Here is a 21,550-nt window from a genome sequence, read left to right on the forward strand (position 1 = left end):
ATTTTAGCGCAATACTATTGAGCATTTGGAGTAATACTCCTGCTTTCAATTTTTTCAAATTTAACAATATTGAATTTATTTTTATTTAAATTTAATGTCAACGGATAATTTATTTAATGTCAAACTCATTTCTTTTCAAAGCCATTAATGCAAAAAGTTGCAAATTTCAGTGTATTTAAAAAGCCATAAAAACTTCCGATCTGATTGTATTATGTAACTGAATACAGAAATTAAATTCACAGAAAAACTTCGAATAATTTTTAAATGGCTTAGTTACAGATGAAACGAATTAAAACATTTGCAGTTCGCACCATTTGATAATTCTGCATCTCCATTCTCAATTTTCACATCTCGTTAGAACCAATTACGTTCGCTTATATCCGAAAGTCACACTAGTTTGCTTTTACAATTACATTTCACACCGTCCATACCCCCCTCCCCCTCAGAACGGGCACCAATTCAATTCGACGCCACAATAGCGATATGCCAGGGTGTATAATTTCATTCGACCCGACCCAAAAGCTGACATCTAAATCAATAAATTTTCAATTTCCGATCGGGAGCACACGCATTGCTGCGAAATCAGGCTGCCAAACAATCACGCGTCGAAATGTGCAAGTATTGATTACTCAAGATACAATTTCAACCTGATGATGACCCTGCCTTCCCGGGCCTTCCAGGTTCGGGAGAGAAACGTGCTGGGATATCTGATGTGGAGTTATCAAAATGGCTCTTGGCTAACCAAAAGCCGAGTGGCTGAGATTTGGCGGAGTGTGAAAATTAGTTTTCTTTTTCTTCGACGTTTTCATTCTGGCCGTGCCACATTTGATGGGAATCTAATTTTGTCGAACCGCTCGAGGCTGCCAGGGAGAGAGTAGGTATAATTTCCAAATTTCTGGCCGTCCGGAAATTGTTTCTACAGGGTCACGGTGGCCGAGGTGGTGGCGACGGAAAAAATCACAACATGGGAGATTGTATGGCTCACTGATTATATTAAATAGAGCTCAGCCAAGGTTGGCGTGAAGTGTGTGTGTATGTAGGTGTGATGGTGACGATGGTGGTTAGCAACTGCTTTTGGGTCTGTTCATGACAGCCGATGCCGATGGAAGAAAGCTGACCATTGACCTGGCACCTTGTTTGCTTGCATGTCAGGATTGTTTTCTTTTCAGTGATCAAGCATGCTAACCAGTAATTGTATTATCCATTTGAGACGTTTCGCACGTTGATAAACTCTTTCGAAATATTTAGGTGGACACAAATTCGTCATACTATTTGGTAGCCTGATTAATGATGTTACGGGGTATTTTTCGCTACAGTATGAAAGCGATAATCTGGTAATTTTAGTTTTAACATTCTAGTATGTTTAGTTGTAACATTCTGTTCCGGGAAGGAAGGAATTCGAATAGAGCTTCAGTTAGCAATAACTGAATAAATAATATTTGTTTAGTAACGTGAAACAAACAAAAAGTGTAACAGATAGTGAGTTCTTTTTAGTTTAGTACTTTTTACTAGAGTTCGCAAAACAAAGAGATTAAAGTACATTCACCTTTAAAACCACTGAAAAAAAATCTCAAAGTAGAAAATAATGTAAAGCCGCGTTTATTAGGGTTAAAAGACTAGGTATTAGGAAAAAAAATTCATCATCGAATTCAAAGAACCGACCATGTACATTTTGTTTATCGGCCCAAAAAATTATATGTGCAAATGCAAATCATCTGTTTCAACTCAATCGGGCAATCGAGGGCTTAATAAAAGGGCTTCCAGAATTAGCGTCTAAAATGACTCACAATTCGCTTCAAACCATTGAAAGGTGCAAAATAATAATATTCAGTGTTGAACATCTTTAACGGCGTAAATAATTGTAATAATATGAGAAAACTAACGTTTTTTTTTCAAATTTCTCCAGATTTTGAATTCAAATCAATTTCGCACCTAAATTAAAAGAAACATTCGTTGTCGATACTTAATCTTGTTTTCTTTACTTCTTCTATCTAAAAACAAAGTAAATCTTTTAATTTTTGCTTTGCAATAGAAAAACTGAATATTTCCGCTCTTAGATCACAGCATTTGACAAATTACCGTCATATTTACTGTTATACCGCTCTTATGACAAGCAATCAACAGCTGAATGCTTTGATCAACCTTTGGTGACTTTTATCCAGAAAACATTTCTGTTTGCAGTTTTTCTTTCCAAATTGACACGTTCGTACTTTGTTATATCAAAGCGAATTGTAAAACTGACACAATTTTTTACAGGCCGCCTTGTCACTTGCCAGTTTTCAAGGAGCTGGGCTCGGAACCATCTCGGAAGCGATGTCCAAGTTCAGTGTAAATATTTGTTGCCCTCATCTGCTGTCTACTGGTTCCTGTTTCACTCGAGTGTTTCAACTTTGTTCCGAATGCAAGCATATCAGATGAAACAAAAAGTAAAAATTTTCGCTTCTATAGCGTAGGACGAAGAATAAATGTGACACATCACAAAACTTAGGCAACCTGTCGGTTATCGGCGAACAAAATCTCTTCCAAGAACTGAATGTCGTCTTACCACTAGAAAGTCGTACACGTTTGCGTTGAATTACAGAAATAAGCTGTCACAGTCCGTACTCTATCATTTTCGGCGATTATTTTCTTTCGACACGACACAATACGTGTAAATATTCGTCGAGCTGATTATCAAGCTATAACGACGTTAAAATAATTCAGCGTGTATAAAAAACGACCTATATTTAGGACAATTTATACGCAACAGCAAACATGAAAGCGAACATTTTCTATGAATGGCTTTCTTATTTAATTTCTAGTTCAACGAGCATTCTATTGTAGCACCATATCGTCCCCGCCTACGTGCGATGAACTTTTACCATGGGAACACAGCCGCACGAAACAGACATCAAGTACTAGAAGCTGATAATTTCGATTTTGTTAGGCTATTTCTGAGTACTCGACCGAGGACAACATCACCTGGTTCGATTGATAAAATTAAAGGGGATAGTTTTCTTTAAATTTTATTATGCTTGGTGTACATAATGTGTTCGAAAAATTTAGTTGAGTTGATATGAATTAAATGATAAACTATAATTCACTGAATGACTTACACACAATTATATTCATGGGTCTTGCAAATTCAACAAAGTAAAATGAAGTTAAATAAAATATCAATAACCTTCCGGTTACTGATTATTTTGCACAATTTTATGTATTCTCTATTGGAAGGTTAGTGCTCTGTTCGTTGTAATCGTATGTTTTACGAAAACCACGTTGTTTTTCATCGTTTTACAGTGGCTTTCGCTCCCATTTTATTATTCATAAAAATCACTCTGAGGTTTCGTGAGATATAAATATTTTTTTTTTTGTTCATCTATAATTTATTTGACACGGCACAAATACAATTTAATGTTTAACGGCGCCAATTATATCTGGTAGCTTACTTTCTAAAGTATCTTAATAACTAAAAGCAATTTTTTTATCCTCGCTGCCGACTACGAGCTGAAACTAAATGTAACTTAAAGCTATAATATTTTGCATTAAAAGCACTGGATTACTGTATGATGGTTTTCATTGCCATAGGTAAGCACATGTTCCGCTGCTGGGCCAAGATATTACGGACTGGCTTATTGGGTTGTCTTCCTCGGGCCTTGAGAGTATCGTGCGGGTCTGATTGCTGTTTCCGGATCCGGGGTCTTAACGTGTTCTTGTCGTTAGGCTGGATGCAGGCGGAAGGGGGTAGGACTAAACTGGGGCGTGGATGGATTTCAGGAAAACGTATATAAGGAACATGTAGGATAGGTCACGGCTCGCCAAGACATCACGAACAGGAACAGCCGACTGCCTACCTTCGGCCTGCAGGGAAGCTATTAATTTAGACCTGGCGTCACGGTGTACAGGGCATGACCAAACAACGTGCTCTATTTCGTGATCACCTTCACCACAGGCACAGATACCACTTTCCCCGAGCCCAACACGACGGAGATGCGTGTCAAATCTATAGTGATTGGACATAAGCCGGGACATCACGCAAATGAAATCTCGACCTACATCCAACCCCTTGAACCACGGGTTCGTCGACACCTTGGGGATAATGGAATGTAACCACCTTCCCAGTTCCCCTCTGGTCCAAGCATTTTGCCAACTGATGATCGTATTCTGACGTACAAATGCATAAAATTCATTAAAAGCAATTGGTCTTTCATAAATTTCATCGTTTGTAGTGCCCACCTTAGCCAAAGAGTCCGCTTTCTCATTGCCCGGTATCGAGCAGTGAGAAGGGACCCACACTAAGGTAATCTGAAAAGATTTTTCGGATAAAGCACTCAGATGTTCCCCAGGAAATACGGAGAGTGCTTAACATCTTTCATCGATCGGAGAGCCTCAATGGAACTGAGACTATCCGTAAAGATGAAATAATGGTCCGTGGGCATTTTTTCGATGATCCCTAGGGTGTACTGAATTGCAGCCAATTCTGCGACGTAAACAGAAGCAGGATTATCAAGCTTATGGGAGACGGTTAAATTGTTATTGAAAATACCGAAGCCAGTGGACCCATCAAGAAGTGATCCGTCAGTGTAGAACATATTGTCGCAGTTGATGTTTCGATATTTATTGGAAAAAATTTTGGGGATCTGCTGCACGCGTAAATGATCCGGGATTCCACGAGTTTCTTCTATCATGGATGTATCGAAAAACACAGTAGAATCAGAAGTATTTGATAAGTCGAGACGATTTGGAATATTCGAAGAAGGGTTAATATTATGGGACATGTGATTGAAATACAATGTCATAAAACGGGTTTGAGAATTAAGTTCGATTAACCTTTCAAAATTTTCAATCACAGGATGGTTCAAGACCTCACATTTGATAAGAATGCGAGAAGACAGGCTCCAGAAGCGGTTTTTCAATGGTAGTACTCCAGCTAAGACCTCCAAACTCATTGTATGGGTCGACTGTATGCAACCCAAGGCGATACGCAAACAACGATATTGTATTCGCTCCAGTTTGATCAAATGTGTGTTTGCTGCGGAGCGGAAGACAATATCGTTGTTTGGTAAAGCCTTATAAGGTCTTCTGGGTGGGCTCCCTACCATTGTCCGGTTATTGTACGAAGAAAATTCACTCTTTGTTGACATTTTTCCATCAGATACCTAACGTGACAACCCCAGGTGCCTTTAGAGTCGAACCAGACACCAAGATATTTGTGTACCAAAACCTGAGAAATCGTTTTACCCATTAATTGTGTTTGAAGCGGAGCAGGTTCATGCTTCCTAGAAAAAACTACTATCTCAGTCTTCTCCGGAGAGAATTCGATACCTAGCTGTAAAGCCCAAGCAGACAAATTGTCCAAGGTATCTTGCAATGGTCCTTGCAAATCGGCAGCTTTGGCTCCTGTAACAGAGATTACACTGTCGTCTGCAAGTTGTCTTATCGTGCATGAATTTGCCAGACATTCGTCGATGTCATTTACATAAAAATTGTAAAAAAGGGGGCTTAAACATGAGCCCTGGGGAAGACCCATGTAGCTAATTCGAAAAGTTGCCAAATCGCCGTGCGTAAAATGCATGTGCTTTTCGGACAACAAATTGTGCAAAAAATTGTTCAAAATTGGAGAAAATCCTTGTCGGTGAAGTTTACCCGAAAGAATGTCAATAGAAACGGAATCAAAAGCCCCCTTAATGTCCAAGAACGCAGACGCCATTTGTTCTTTGCGAGCATACGCCAGCTGAATATCTGTTGAAAGCAACACAAGACAATCATTCGTCCCTTAGGCACGGCGGAAGCCAAATTGAGTGTCTGATAGTAGACCATTTGATTCGACCCAGTGGTCTAAACGACGGAGTATCATTTTTTCCATCAATTTCCGGATACAGGATAGCATTGCAATCGGCCTATAAGAGTTGTGATCAGAAGCTGGTTTCCCTAGTTTTTGGATGGCGATCACCTTCACTTGCCTCCAATCCTGTGGTACAATGTTTTGCTCCAGGAACTTATTGAACAAGTTCAACAAGCGCCTCTTGGCATTGCCGGGTAGATTCTTCAACAAGTTTAATTTGATTCTATCTAACCCAGGTGCGTTATTGTTACAGGACAGGAGGTCAACTGAAAATTCTGCCATCGTAAAAGGTGATTTTATCGCGTCGTGACCCGGAGACGTATCGCGAACAAAGTTTTGCGCAGGAACAGAGTCCGGACATACTTTCCTGGCAAAATCAAATATCCACCTACTTGAAGACTCCTCGCTTTCGTTGACCGTTACGCGATTCCGCATTCTTCGGGCTGTGTTCCAAAGAGTGCTCATCGATGTCTCCCTCGACGTCTCGTTCACGAACCGACGCCAATATCCGCGTTTCTTTGCTTCAGCCAAGCTTTTAAGCTTGGTATTAAACTCCGAATACCGTATATAGTCGTCGGGTATACCTCCCTTCTGGAAGGCCAAAAACGCGTCGGATCTTTGCGTGTAGACATCGGAGCACTCTTTGTCCCACCACGGTGTTGGAGGCCGCTCTTTGATCGTTACGCCGGGATATTTTTTCGTTTGGGCTTGCAACGCGGCGTCGAGGATTAAGCCCGCGAGGAGGTCGTATTCTTCAAAAGGTGGATGATGTTGAATCGAATCGACCGCTTTTGAAATCATTTCCTCGTATAACTTCCAATCGACATTCCGTGTGAGGTCATACGGAATGTCAATTGGTCGCATGCGAGTTGAACCGTTAGTAATTGAAATAAGAATAGGCAGATGGTCGCTACCGTGAGGATCGAGGATTACCTTCCATGTGCAATCCAACTGTAGCGACGTTGAACATAAGGATAGATCCAAAGCGCTTGGGCGCGCTGGAGGTTTCGGGATAAGTGTCATTTCGCCGTTGTTTAAAATAGTCATGTCGAAGTCATCGCAAAGGTTATATATTAAACAGGAGCGGTTATCATTGTAAGGGGAACCCCATGCCACGCCATAAGAGTTGAAGTCTCCCAAAATCAAACGTGGCGAGGGAAGAAGTTCTATTAAATCAAAGAGCAACCGTTGCCCAACCTGTGCTCTGGGAGGAATATATATTGAGGCAATACAAAGCTCTTTACCTTGTATTGTCATTTGACATGCGACAACTTCGATGCCTGGAATCGAGGGGAGGTTAATACGATAGAAAGAATAGCACTTTTTAATCCCTAAAAGTATTCCCTCATATGGGGTGTCTCGATCAAGGCGAATAATATTAATATCATGGAAGTTGAGATCAATATTTGAAGTAAGCCAAGTTTCACAAAGGGAAAATGCATCGCATTTGTTTCTATTTATCAAAACTTTAAATGAATCCATTTTTGGTAAAATACTTCTACAATTCCTTTGTAAGACAGAGATAGAATCCTTCGTATACGCAGATGATTAAGGCATCGAAGGATGCAATCGCTGCAAGGAGGGGCCATTGGGCAGTCAACTGCTTCAAAAATGATCTAACTGTTGGGAGGAATGCTGTAAGAAAAATTTTGATTGGATCGGGTACATTGAAAGTTTCAAAATTCCAGTCCACAATGTCAGAAAATTTCACTAATCCAGAGTTTGTTTCATCAACTGGGAGTGCAAAAGGAACAACTGGGGTTTTAGATGTTCCTGGCAGTGCTGGGAACTCCTTCTGGGACTTCAAATTTGCAAGCCCAGGAGGAGTTTGCTTCGGTTTTTCCGCAGCACTGTTTGGTTTGTTTGTAACTTTCATTTCACTTTGGGAAATCTTAGGACCTTTTCGGGGAAGTTTAGGAGAGGAAATATTTTTCCTCTTTCTAGACGCCCCAGGATTGGCATAAGTTGTTCCCGCTGGTGAATCGTCAGAATCGGTTTCATCAGAGGACAACAGATCAAAGGGGTTCGATGTTATGGTAGAAGTGGTCACGGTCTTCTTCAGCATCTCAGCGTAAGATCGCTTTGAACGCTTCTTAAGTAACCGCTTGATTTTATCTCTGCGCTGCATGTACACCGGGTATGTGGAGAGCTCATGCTGATTTTCCCCGCAGTGAATACATTTTTCAGCATTTACACTGCAAGAATCGTCCGCATGAGTTTCTCCACACTTGCTACATCGTGCCTTATTGCAGCAGTAGGCGGCTGTGTGGCCTAGCTGCTTGCAATTGGTGCAATTCATAACACGGGGTACATACAATCGCACAGGCAGACGAACCCGATCGATCGAGACGTGGCTAGGGAGAGCAGATCCGGCAAACGTAACACGAAACGAGTCTGACGGAGTGTACACTTTTGTGCCGTTGACAAGAGACACAGACCGCAATTGCTTGCAATCTATGATCTTTACTTTTACGTCGTGACACAAAGCATTTTTGAAGCAGCCAAAACAGCTTGCCAAGATACACTCGACCGACAGACTCGAATCGGTTATGACACCGTCGATCTCCACGTCTCGTGCGGGTATATAAACGCGATACTCGCGTGTGAGCTCGGAGCGAGCAATAGCGTTGGCCTGTTCCAGGTCGCTGACCACGACACGGAGCTTGTTGGGTCTGACCTTGGAGATTTCGGTCACGGCCTTGTACCCCTCCGTCAGGTCTTTCGAAATCTGCAGGATGTTTAACGGTTTCGATTTCGGTCCTGCTTTTGGCCGAAAGAAAACAGTAAAACTGCCCTGAGATCCGTCCGAGTAAAGCTTGGGGCGAGGGGGGACTGGAGAATTAACAGAGGAAGGGTTGGCAGGAGGGACAGGGTCGGAGGGGTTCGGGGATGGTGGCACGGGAGGCGAGGGATCTACATCCATCGCGCTAAATCTAGCGCACTAGTACCGACAGAACACGTACCTCTTTACTTCTCCTTTCAGCAGGGTTGGTTGTCCGAACGGTCGAAGCTGCAGCCGTTACAGCCAGCAGCACCAATACAGCAGCTCCAAACAGCCACCAGCAGCGAGCCGGGTGTGTGATCACTCAGCACAGCAACACAACTCGCTGTCAACTGTTGGCTTCTTCTTTTTCCTCCTTTGTGTTGAGATTCTCGTCCACTGCTGTAGCACAAATCACTTAGCAGCCAAATCGGCTTACGCACCAGCAAACAGCCACGATGCGAAACAGTTGCACAAAGGCGGGCGACCTTGAACCTTCGCTCGACCAGGCAAACAATGCCAACACTTGCTCACGCGTCTTTTGTTTTATATTCTATCGGAACGATCACCAAACACGTCCGATACTGATGCGTGTTCGGCACAGAATGGAGATATAAATATTGTTAAACAATAAAAGTTTCTCTAGGCTCACGTATTGTCACTAAGTATTAAATCCCACTATACTCGGCCTTTGTGATTACAAAATTTATTATTTTTTTCAAAGAATAAGCACAGCACTATAATTCAAAAAGTAAAAGAAATACTACAGACTGATAATTTCAAAGGCTCTTTGCTCAAAATCCCTTTTTTGCGCAACTTTACCAAATATCCAGAATAAAAAATTAAAATTGCGGCAAACAATTGATTTTATTATAATTAATTGATGTTCAAAGATCAAGATCCTACACCAGACATGCCACTGGTACAGTTTTTTACTGTCTTCTAAGGTCTTCAAAGTCCGAGGGTCACATTGAGAACGTATTGGCAACAGAGCATCACAAAAGGAAACGACAAATGTACTCCGTGTGTCGAATCGGCATTATTTGAAGGATGTCTTCGGGGTAGCGAAAGTAGCAAAGAGAAGAAGCTGTTTTTTATACCGACGTTCGTGTCCGCACTACACAAACAGCGCGTTTCGGTAACAGCCCGAATCCACCGGAGACATTTTCCCTATCTTTTTTATTTGCCAATGATGGATGTCGGGAGACGGCTGTTAAAAAAGGCTGTGAGAAGAAGAAGCGTAAGGACTGCTCGGCAACTCATCGACAGCCTTCGTGCAAAAAAAAGCAAACTCGACTATAGAGCGGCTGTGCACTGAAGGATGTATGTATCGGATACCGAATGTTATATGCAACCATACATGCTATCGTCGACATGGGAATAAGGTGAATAGCAAAAAAAAAAATTCTTGTATGGGGAACTAAACGATAACGTTAAAGTCACAATATATTTTATATGTCGCGGATGTCTTCATTTTGCCAGTACCAACACTGTCATAGAGGGACGCTCTCGGATGTCATCAAAAACTGTACAATTTGTTTCCCTGGGTGCAGCTAGTCGCCACCAGGAGACAAACGCAATAAAATAATCGCTGGGGTTGGTTGAAAAAAAAAAAAACGGTTGAAAATGGGGTGGAGTTAATTGGTTAACCGGTGGAGAACTTGACTAGATGAAAAATCTAGTAAATGAGTGATCATTCATCGGCAGTAACTTTTCTTTGATGAATAAAGACTAGCTGAAGAAGTTTGAATCGCTGCTGTAAAGTCGAATTCACAACCGTGTTCTTTTAGGCGTTTTAATATTTTTAATGATGTTTCAATGAATAAACGAGAAATCACTTAATCTTCGATAAACACCCGCTATAGCTACTCACACACGTGCTATAGCAATCCATACATACGAACGAATGAGAAATTTAATTCGATGCTGTGAAAAGCAACCACTATGTGCCACCACCCGCTTTCTGCTGCTCCAGAAAGAAAGGTCCGTTTTGCCGGTCAATGAACGAATGAGAAAATCAATTCGATGATGTGCGTATGATACTGGTACAGTTTTGGAATTAAAATGATGGGGTGAAATGTTCGAATGGTACCTTTCATATCAAGGTTTCGTCAGATATTTGGAAAGAGGGTGGAGCGTAGAAGAATAAAAAATAGCAAGGAAAGTAAATAAGCATCAAGAACAGAAAGCGACCTCGAGTGAAACAACAACAACAACAAATCGTTTACATAGCCAAATCGGTTGTATCCGTTAGTGTCGGCTGTGCTTAGGAAGAGAGGTAGTGATTGGTTGCTCGGTATGAATTAGACATTCGATAAACGAACACCATTGTTGCGATTGCTGTCTGGCATTCTCACAACATTGTACGCCCATTGTACTTTTCCAGTCACGGTTTCAAGTACAGAACTACTTGTCTAATTAGGGTTTTGTACATCGTCAGTTTCGTGCGGTGCCGTATGCTCTAGGATCGCTCCGTCCTGCTACGAAGGCCAAGATACCCCTGATTTGACTGTCAAAGGACCTTAACATGAGATTATTCTCAACTTCCCCACCACATACCCTTTCATCAAGCTGAATTCTACAGTACCCCTGTTGACTCTCCTCCTAAAAAACGTTTAAAAGTACTCTTCAGGAATTGTTACTAGGCGATATTGTTAGGATGAAAAGAGGCTGGGTATAGTAGGGCAGTAAGCTTGAAACGGAAGGGTAAAAATCACACACAAGCACGGATATAAATAATAAGCGTATAACTTACTTCAATAGTGATACTGCCAATTATATGAAGTGCGGAGTACAGAAAGCATCTGGACAATGTCACAATAGATCAAATGTCTTTGGTCGCAGTTATGAGTCAACACTGGAAAAAAATATACTTCGTTTTGACAGTATTTTTTTTCTCTAATTACTAATTATGACAAGAGGAAGGAGTCTTATCGAAACCTCGTTCCCCGTGCCAATATCGCCAATTACAATTCCCTGGAGAGGATTAATATTCCTATGATAAGTTTTATTATACGAAGGACTAATTTTGTCAAGAGGAAGGAGTGTTGTACCCTCCCAGCTGGTCTCGAACTACGACGGAGGCCTAACAAGCCAGTTGTCATAGGATCGAGTCTCGGCTCGGGAGAGACTCTTAGTGTCAATAGGATCGTAGCACTAGCCCCGCAATTGTCCTGTACACTTAACAGTTGGCTGCGAAGTCTATGCATAATAAACAGAAAGTCGACTTCCGAATCGGAATGTAGCACCAAGGTTTTGCTTTTTTTTACTACCTTATCTTCCACGCCTTCTGTTTTTGGCCGCTTCCTGCGCCCCGCTCGATGGTCTTCGTCTCCCGGAACATCTTCGCAACGCGGGACACGGTGGAAAGGTGGATTCCAAGCCTTTTGAAGATCCATCTGTGCGACTGACCAGGATTATCGATCACCGCGCCCAAGATTAGCTGGCGTAGCTCTTCTTGTTGCGAATGCATCTCGGTTACTACTTGACAGATCTCAATAAAACTTTGCACACAAAATATAACACTCTAAACTAGTATTACCCAAAACTTCATCAAGCCGTCTTAGGTTTAGCTGGCGAGACACCGCATTTCATAGTTCAGCCGTCTGCCCCGGATCAGTCGCCTAGTCTCTACTTTAGGTTTTCTTAGATTGCCTCCGCCGTGATATTTGTTTTATGTTTGTGATGTTCGAGAAAACTGGTCATCAATGAGAACGTGGTCAGTTTGATTTGTTGTACGGCGGTGATCTCCAGGTGGCTTTGTATGGAAAGAAGGTGCTGCTGATCACCAGGTGATCACCAGGTCTCATATGAAAGCTACGAAGTTGATACATCGTTGGCCGTTGTCGTTTGTGTGGGTAGGCTGTGAGGTCAGCCTATTTTTGCGTATTTTTGAAAATATAGACCTTTTCCCGTGCCCTGCACAGAATGAAACTATCACCAATCGATTTCTTGACCAATTTTACATAAGAAATGCTATATACTAGGTTGTCAACCCAGCGGCTTCTCATTAGTGGGAATGTGGGCTTATTTTTTCCCAGTGTGCGTTGGTTGCTCCATCGCTCTGGTAGAACTCGGCCTTGCCTCCAGGGACTCTCCAAACCTTCTTACCTTTTGCGACAGATCATCTCCTGCAGAGCCACGATGCCGAACTTGCGGGATTTTAACTGCTCAAGCAGCACCCTGTCTCCGTCATCAAAATTTAGCGACTTGCAGTTCCAGGTACCGTGCTTCCATTTGCGGTTCGTTTTTCGTTGCCCAGGTCGGTGCTGAATGTTTCGAGTTATGTTTGCTTGATTATTCGTGGTGTAATTGTTTGGGTATGTCGCCGCACTAGGGCCACGTTACCGAGTCTCGTGATAATGGCAGCCTTGGCTAAAGCGTTCGAGACAACACGTTTCTCAATTCACTGGGCAGGATTCTACGGACATTATGTAACAATAGGCGAATTCAATAATTCATTTTAAATTTTATTTGTACAAATAAACCCAAAAAAATATTCAAATTACAGGGTGTTCAACAAAATCGACCACATTTTGAACATTTGGTAAAAAAAAAACAAGATATTCTTTCCTGAATCAATTTCTATTGAAGCTTATTGAGAACCTTTGTGATATATTAGCTGGAGGCCCACCCCACTTTCATAGCACGCGGCACGTATCTGGCCCATCGGGGTCTCGTCCCAGATCTTGGAAATAAGAGTTTTTAACTGACCTATAGTGCTCACTTTATTTCGGTCTGCATGGCTAGCATGTACAACTATATATAAAAATCCAGGGGATTGAGGTCCGGGTAGCTGGGAGGCCACAAAAATCTAATGTCAAACTCCCCGACATCACGCTAGGACGATATTCGCAGTGTGGACCAGTGCACCGCCCTATTCAAGAACGTAAAGACCCTTTCCGTAGAGGTTCCTTTTCCAGAACATCGGCCTTATTGCACGCGGTGTTGGATTTCACTTTTTATCTACACGCAGTGATAAACAGCAGTGGGATCTTTTTACGCGTGGTTACGACCCCAAACCATCACAGACGCGCCATGCTGGCCAACGTCGGCGCCCACAGCCATTTTGGACATTGTGCGGTTGTTGTCTTGGGCAAAGGTGTAAATTACCATTTTTTTGTTCCCAACAAAATGAAAAAAAGAAAAGTTTTGTTTTAACAAATATGATATTTTTGATTCCTCCAAACTCATTATGGATTGGCTTACAGTTTGTAGTTTCCTATTATCCTATTTACGTTTTTTTTGTCTCATGTTTCATGTTTTTATGGACTGATAAAATTACTGTTCACAACTTCGCTGAAGACGTTATATCAATCAAATAAACTGTTTTGACTTTAACTGTTTTCTTTTTTAAAAAATTTCAACATTTTCGTTTATTTTTTCTCCATGATTAGATAACCATCAATGTTCAACTGATCTTTTGAAGTTTCTATGGAAATCAAACGAAAATATATTTTTTAACGTTTGTTTAAATTATATCTTTATCTTTATCTATATATCTTTCGTTGAAGTTTTACATCATTAAGGGATTTATTTAGCTTCCTGGATTCAGGAGGCTCAATTCTTGTGGTATTTATAATCATTTTTACCTTCATTTTTCGTTTATATTTCATTGCAGATATTTTGTAGAACAATCCCTCTCCAGACGCCGAGACGACACAATGGAAGGCTAGCACAAAAATCAACGACTATGATGAGAGCGGCCGCAGCGTTACATTTTTCCGGAAGTACATACTTAAACTAGGATCAAAGTGCGTTTCTGCGAGTCAAGCGTAAATGAACGGCAAAATTCAACAGAAATTTAATTTTTTTTTCTTGTGCATTTAAACTTGCGAGTACATATATACATGTATTTACCACGAACCAAATGAACACACACTGACAAAAAAAAAACTTCTCGCTGTGAACTGTAGATTTTGAATAACCACATCTACTATTGCTACTAGTGAATTTAGGAAAACTTTCTACGTAGCTAATTCAGAAGAGTTGAAAGAAGCATTAAACTGGGTGTCTAATTCAAATCAGCTAAACCAAATACCCATATATGGAAGGAAATGAGAACGAGGTGATTGACACTAGTGACTAATATAATAGCGATATTTATGAAGCATATATACAAACTATACAGTAAGAGCTTAAGCGATGATGGAAACAGTAACGAAACTATTCATTGATTCAGTTTACCGTGTGTACAGGAAGTACCTTCTATGACGGTACGTTCATGGATTCAATCCTACAGCCGATGTAGAATAGTGTGATAACAGAAACGTAAACAAACCCAATCAAAATGTTATAATTTCGCGGAAACCATATAGTAGTGTAGATGTAAAAGGAATGGTTCTTTTTATCGGCTAATCCTGAGCTTATATCTAGTTGAGCGTCCATATCCGGATTTATCTGTTTTTTTTTGGGTTTTTTGTTCATACATCGGGCGTTTAACCCCTGGCCACCGAACGACGGCATTTGGTAAAGCGAACGGGTCACGTACATGCCATTTGTTTAAATTGAACGAGTTTTTAAATCAAACACCTTTGCCGATATTTATACAGTCAGTGTACCGACCTACGAGCTGGACTATGGTTGGCCGCACTCAACCAGGTTGTCCGGACATGGTGTTACCAGGCCGGCTCAGCGATGTTGTTTTTTGTATGCAACGGTGTGGCTCGCCATGTATATCAATAATAATAATCCTTTCGGTAGCGCTTTCCAAGCTGATTCTGCTTCAATGAACCATTCTACCATTATTGGACGTTGCAAATATTTGCAAAATGTTTGATGCACGGTTTTGTTTGTAAGTATAAAAATGCCATGGACGCGGAAAAATATCTTTCCATCTTTATCTGAAACAGAATCAGCGCTGTTTTTTTTTGTAGTGTGGTCTAAACTTTTAAATCCACCCTCGTGAGATATCATCTTGGTAGCTTTCAAAATAAACTCACGTTAGGTGAAAAAAAATAAATTATATCATCCAGTATTGCATTGTGTTGACCATTGCGCGCACAGTTTGCGAAAACTCCTTTATTCAGTGCTAAGGGTAAGGTCACGTCCATTTCAGCACACAAACGTGCTCATTCGAACCGGAAAATTCATACCGTTCGTGATGTTTTTCGAGTTGCACCATATGCAGGCCTCAATGACGTAGAAACGCACCATTAACCAATAGACTTTAAATTGCAGCTGTATTTTACTAAACCAAAAATTCAACTGTTATTATTGGTGGCGAGAGGTTTTACGCCCATCAGTGTGTAAGAATAGGAATATCCCTGTTAAAACCGAGTACGGAATTAGTCTTCCAAAATACCCTTATGAAGTGTTACATATCCCTTTCTACTGTTCGCAGTTGCGCTCCTTCACTATTTGTATGGGTTGTTTTAATCGAATCCCTTTGACTATGATTTCCATGTTTACAGAATATATTTTGTAGAAACCGTATTTATATAGGAATAAGTTCGATATTTGTACTAATTGCGAGCAAGAAGCAGCACACTTGAACAAGATATAATCAAAAATTTGTAATAAATTATACTCAAATCATTTAAACAGGCACATTTGAATACAATAAAATACACTAAGTGATTGATCTATCCCATTAAAAAGAAAAAAAAAACAACAATAAACAATGACAAGCCAGGAACGACCCACTTTAGTATACATATATCGAAACATGTAATTCAAAAACTGTTGAAAACAAGACACTAGAATAGTAAAATAAACAATGAAACAATATAGCTATATGTGGTTATCAATATGGCGTTTGTACCAACTGATAGCGAATGAATATGAAGGATTAAAAGAAGAAAAAACAGTCAAACAAAACCAAATTTACCGTTGATCACCCCGACAGGACAGTAGTTAATATTGAATTTAACGTGTGAATTTGTTTGAGGGTGAACGAAATCAAAATGTTTCACGTTATGTTAAAAAATGATAAATCAATAAAAGTGTATAAACTAATCTGGTTTGATACTGTTTTCGAATGATGACAGCAATGTTCAACCAAACCTTACTTCCGAAAAATATGCTTATGTTTGGATTCTTCTTTGGATACCTGTCATCCTGGATGGCAACGTTTAAGCCTTTTTCTGCATGTTTCTTAATCTGATAAAAAGCTTGCCTTTACGCTGGCACTAGAGCGAATAATTCACTTTTTCATGGAATAGTCATAAATCTATCAGTTCTATTTTTCCTTCTCACTATCCTAGCTGGTTCATCCTTGCGGAGGATCGTAATCATTTTACTGCTTTTTCCAACCGAACCAAAACACCCGTTCGGTGTGAGTTTACACCTTCAGGCGCCGGTTCACCTAGCAGCTATTCGTATCGAACAAGCTATCGTGTCATTTTGAATAATTCAAATCTCGATATATTCCATTTACCGTCTTCCGTCGATGTTTGGCTGCCGGCACCCGACGGTAGATTCCTCTTTGCACTTTTGGCTGTTAGGGTTTTTGGTTCGATGCGGGTCTAGTAGGTGTGAATGGTCCTATTTGATGGTGTCAACTTCATCAATCTCATTTCCTTTCTGTCGGCAAGCGATGCTGACGTCGTCGTCGTCGTCGTCTCCGTTATTGTTACCATTTACGTTTTAGGAAGACGAGCATCAGGTTGTTTCACTGAATAGCAAAGGGGGTTGCTGTTCGGCATGAGTAGGCACCTTGTGAATTCGCACGGTGGGTAACTTCGGGGACAAACTAACAGTAAGTTAAATGAATGTTTACTATTTGCATATCTAAAGTAAAACTTAAATATGGATGCTTCTTGGGAACTGATTTATCACAGATTGGGCTGACTATAGCAGATGATTGGGAGTGGACATAGAACAAATCAATTAATTTTAATCGTTTTTACATGAAAGAAAAATATCTTACAATGCACCATAACATTTATTGACAAACCAAACGAGTAATCAGGAAACTCGTTTTCTGTGAGACTTTTTGAATCTTTTCAATAATTTTAAAATCTGTCTCAAGACCGTACGTTCTACGCAATTTTTAAGTTTAAGATGGCGACTTCCGGTTTCGAAGAGAAACGTTTTCGCACCCCCAGATCACCGGAACCTGAATGACGACGCTTAGAAACCGGATATCTATATCCGATGATATTTTAAAATTCAAGATGGTGACTTCCAGTTTCTGTCTGCGATAATCGATTATAAAGGCGTTTAATAAGTTTGAATACACTTCAAAAATGTATTAAAAAATGTTTTTGTTGAGGCAATGGTTATTAAGAACCTTTACGAGATATAAACTGAGAGTATCCCCCCATTTTTGTGCCGTATGACGAGCTTGAGATGTTTCATAAAAGAATCTCACGAGGCATACACCTGCACGCAAAAGTTGAAATCTTGTACAATCATTGTGTCTTCCCGATTCGCAAAAATGTTGCACAGAAATCGCACAATAAATGTGTGAAACGCATAACCGCAACAGTTGTACTGCGAATACATTGACATAGAATGAAATCAGAATATGTATCATATACCGACACTTTTCCATGTATGTGCGACAAGACTAGACACGTCACATACAATTTGCAGGTTGCTCTTTCGCTTCTCTTTCGGCTCGGATTGCGACGCGCAAGGCGATATCTCGTTGCTTCACGAAATGAGCGAGACACCCGTGCTGTACACAGGGGCCTATGAACGTCAATATTTTGCCTACCAATCATAAATTGATCACGGCGGTAGTATTTCATTTCAAATGCTTCCAAAACTTATCTTATTCAATGAAAGTGCACATAGTACTGAAAACAAATGTTGAGCTCTTGTTTTTTCCCATCTAAAACGACATTTACTCGAGAATAAGTCTACCGATAAAATGGGACGTTTACTCTATTTCACTTGTTTTAGGCCAAACCAACCAAAAAGTGGGTACCAGAAACGCTGGTACCAGAATCAATGAGTGGTAGATGGCAAATGTATGGAGTTTGACAGCCACAAGAGCCCCCTGGCTGTACATACTTGATATCAGTGTTGTTAGTCTCACTCATACTGTCGGTGCGTGCTTGCTGCTATTCAGAGAAATGCATGAAGAAGAAAAAGTATCTCGAAAGCGTGTGTGCAAAAGACTTGAAAAGCGTAGCATATGTCTCGTCCTCAAGCAGAAAGGAGGAGAATGGTTTTGCTTCTCGCTCGCTTTGCAATGCTGCTTGATACCAGTTGAAACTGTTTAGGTGTAGTAGTTTGGAGCTGCCAAATACATTGTAGAAACGCTAGAGCATTAATTGCGTTATGCCCAACACGCAATCATAGTACTGGTTCCGAATTACATCAACAATTGCGCTAAAAACGCACAATTTTGTACTGGTTTCGCACCATCCAACTTTTGCGTGTGGTTTTTCGGAATCTTGTCCCAGATCTTGGAAGTGAGCTTCTTAAATTTGTCCATAGTGCTCAAAGTTACGTTCGCTCTGCATGACCAGCACGTACGACCATGGAAGTTCAGGGGACTTAGTTCCGGGGACTTAGTTCCGGGGAGCTAAGAGGCCATTAATTCTTATCGCGAGAATCAGTCGAATTCCCCCGACTTCACGCTTGGATCGCATAGTGCGCCGCATAGTAGGATGAAATTGAAAATAGTGGGACAACGATATTTGTGGCGAAACGTATGATTTTAGCGTTTCGTAAAATTTGTCAGTTTTATAAGTACTTTATTCGGATTTAAAACTTTTAGTTCAAAGGGAGTGTACACTGAAATAAAAACCTAAATTATTCCACCTAGCGGTCAGACCCAGCCTTTCTCATCCAAACTTTTATTTGTTTCAACAAATTTACATTAACGCTTCTATCCAATAAATGGAGAGTTGGCAGCACGGCTGATTGATGGTACGTGCTCTGAAACCTCTCCGTTAAATTATTGAATTTTAAGTGATTTATGCAGGCAAGTTTGCTGAAAAGTGAAGAAAAGTTATCAGTGATGTTTTTGTTGCGCGGTAATAATGAAGTATCAGTTAAAATGCGAGTGTTTCTAGCGTTGGAATGACCAATTTATCCACGCTCAAAAATTGCCAAATTGCCAAGCCAAGAAAGTTGTGCAAGTGTTAGTGCTAACTCGGTGTATCGCACTGGCTAGCGGTGTGTAATGCACGTACAAAAGATTGCGTGGTGATGTGAGCGAAGAGGATGGCAGTTGGATAGCGTTGTGCTATGGTGTCGCTTGGTGCTTCTCGGTGTGCGTACCATCACTACCAAAGCGCCATCCAGATGAGTATAAGGCTAATGACATACTAAGGCGTCAAATGAAGCGAAGCGTTGAGCGTATTAGAAGCGGAATAACCAGAAGCGTTGGGTGAAGCTTGGTATGACATACTGGAGCGAGCGTCGCAAATGCGTTGTGTTGTCATATTCCTAGATTCCAGCAGCGATTTCGTTCAAAGGAAATATGAATTCGTCCAATGAAGATTTGTTTGCTTCTTCAAGCACGGTAAATCACGTTTTTAGTAAACATAAAGATTTTTTTATGAAGTAAATTAATATTTCTGAAGTCAGTTGCGCTACACACGTAGTAAAAAATATAAGAAATTATTTTAAATTTTAAACCCGCTGTCCCCGAGTAAGGTTCAACTAGTTTATGATATCTGTTAGGCTTCGAATAACCCCTGTGAGCACAGCTAGTTACTCAGCGGCTGGCGTTTCGCAACTAATAAGTTCAGTATGTTGGGCATGCAATATCAATCAAAAATACCAGTGTTATTTTCCTGACGACCTGAAAATTTTTCCCGATATTTTCTTTATTTAAGACCAAAATAAGGCGAATATAAAGCACTTGGCGATATCAGGTTTAGTCTGAACATGGTATTACTGCACTAACATTTTTTAGACATTTTAACATTTTGTAAACGAAAATGTTTTCTTTTTGCTTTTTTTAAATTACCAAACCAAAACAATGCAAATATAAAGCACCTTGCAATGAAAGGATTAGTCTGAACAAGGTATTACCGCGTAAGTATACGCGCGTCAAAACACTACTCGTTCTGTTTCGCCGCCTCTACCGACGCGTCGTTGCCGCTCGAGTATGACCGGTTTGAGCGTTTCATATAGACGTTCGAAGAAGTAGCTCGGACGCTTTTGCGACGCTTCTTGCTTCGCTTCATTTGACGCCTCAGTATGTCAATAGCCTAAGTTTTGTGTCTCATATTTTTTTTTAAGAATGCATAGGCACTCGGTTTTGTGTGGTAGCTGATAGCGGGTTTCGGTTTGCCCTTTTGGCTAGAGTATGAATGTGTGAATGATCTGTTTGGCGTAAGAAGTTTTTTTAGGCATGTAGAACATTTTTTATTGCCTGGCTACCAAGCTGGGTTGCCGAGTGCGATAAGTCTCATTTTTTCGTTTTCAATTATGCGCTGCGCGTTTGTTTCTAGTAATCGACAAGGGCGTTTTTTGATAATGTGTTGAGATTTTGTTTCAATTCGTGTTTTAGGCGCAGAACGCAACACAAAATAACACTTTTGACATTTTGTAGAATTGTATTGAATAACACCATTTACTTTAAATTGCTATTTGTGTGTTTCTGATATGAGCCGTTGAGAGCAAAAGTGGTAAATGTGCCATTTTTACACTTTTGGGTTTTTTGTATAAATGGATGCAGAACGCAATAACGTACTAGAATATCCAAGAGAAACCGAGATCTGATAACCTAAACTGAAGTTATAGCCAGAAAATTTTTTGGTAATTAACATAATCACCTTTTCGTTGAGAGCAAAAGTGGTACATGTCCAGTCTGTGCATATTAGATTAATTGTAAGTCGAAGATCTTAGGATATAGAACAATCATGTCTTCAGCAAAGTAGTCAAATGATTGAGTACTTTCAGATGAAGATCTGTCTGTTTTGGAATTTTCTCACTACGTGGCGCTAGTGTACCCGTGACTATTTTGTAACAGAAAGAGTTTTATCTATTTCAGTATCAACTCGTATGCTGTGGCCAATTTAGAAGATAACTTTCTGAGGTCTTTGATATAGATATAT

The 21,550-nt window shown here is 40.5% G+C and overlaps 1 protein-coding gene across 3 annotated transcripts in view; it reads left to right on the forward strand.

Moving 5' to 3' along the window:
* The window catches only part of LOC129720812 (uncharacterized), a 180,328-nt gene extending 163,787 nt beyond the window's left edge, over positions 1 to 16,541 (forward strand). For all 3 annotated transcript variants that reach the window (XM_055672578.1, XM_055672579.1, XM_055672577.1), the window contains one exon: positions 14,206 to 16,541. The gene's annotated coding sequence lies outside the window, so the exon portion shown is untranslated. The remainder of the gene's footprint in view (positions 1 to 14,205) is intronic.
* The last annotated feature ends 5,009 nt before the right edge of the window (positions 16,542 to 21,550 follow it).

This window comes from Wyeomyia smithii, chromosome 2, assembly GCF_029784165.1.
Source record: "Wyeomyia smithii strain HCP4-BCI-WySm-NY-G18 chromosome 2, ASM2978416v1, whole genome shotgun sequence".
Taxonomy (NCBI): Eukaryota; Metazoa; Arthropoda; class Insecta; order Diptera; family Culicidae; genus Wyeomyia; species Wyeomyia smithii.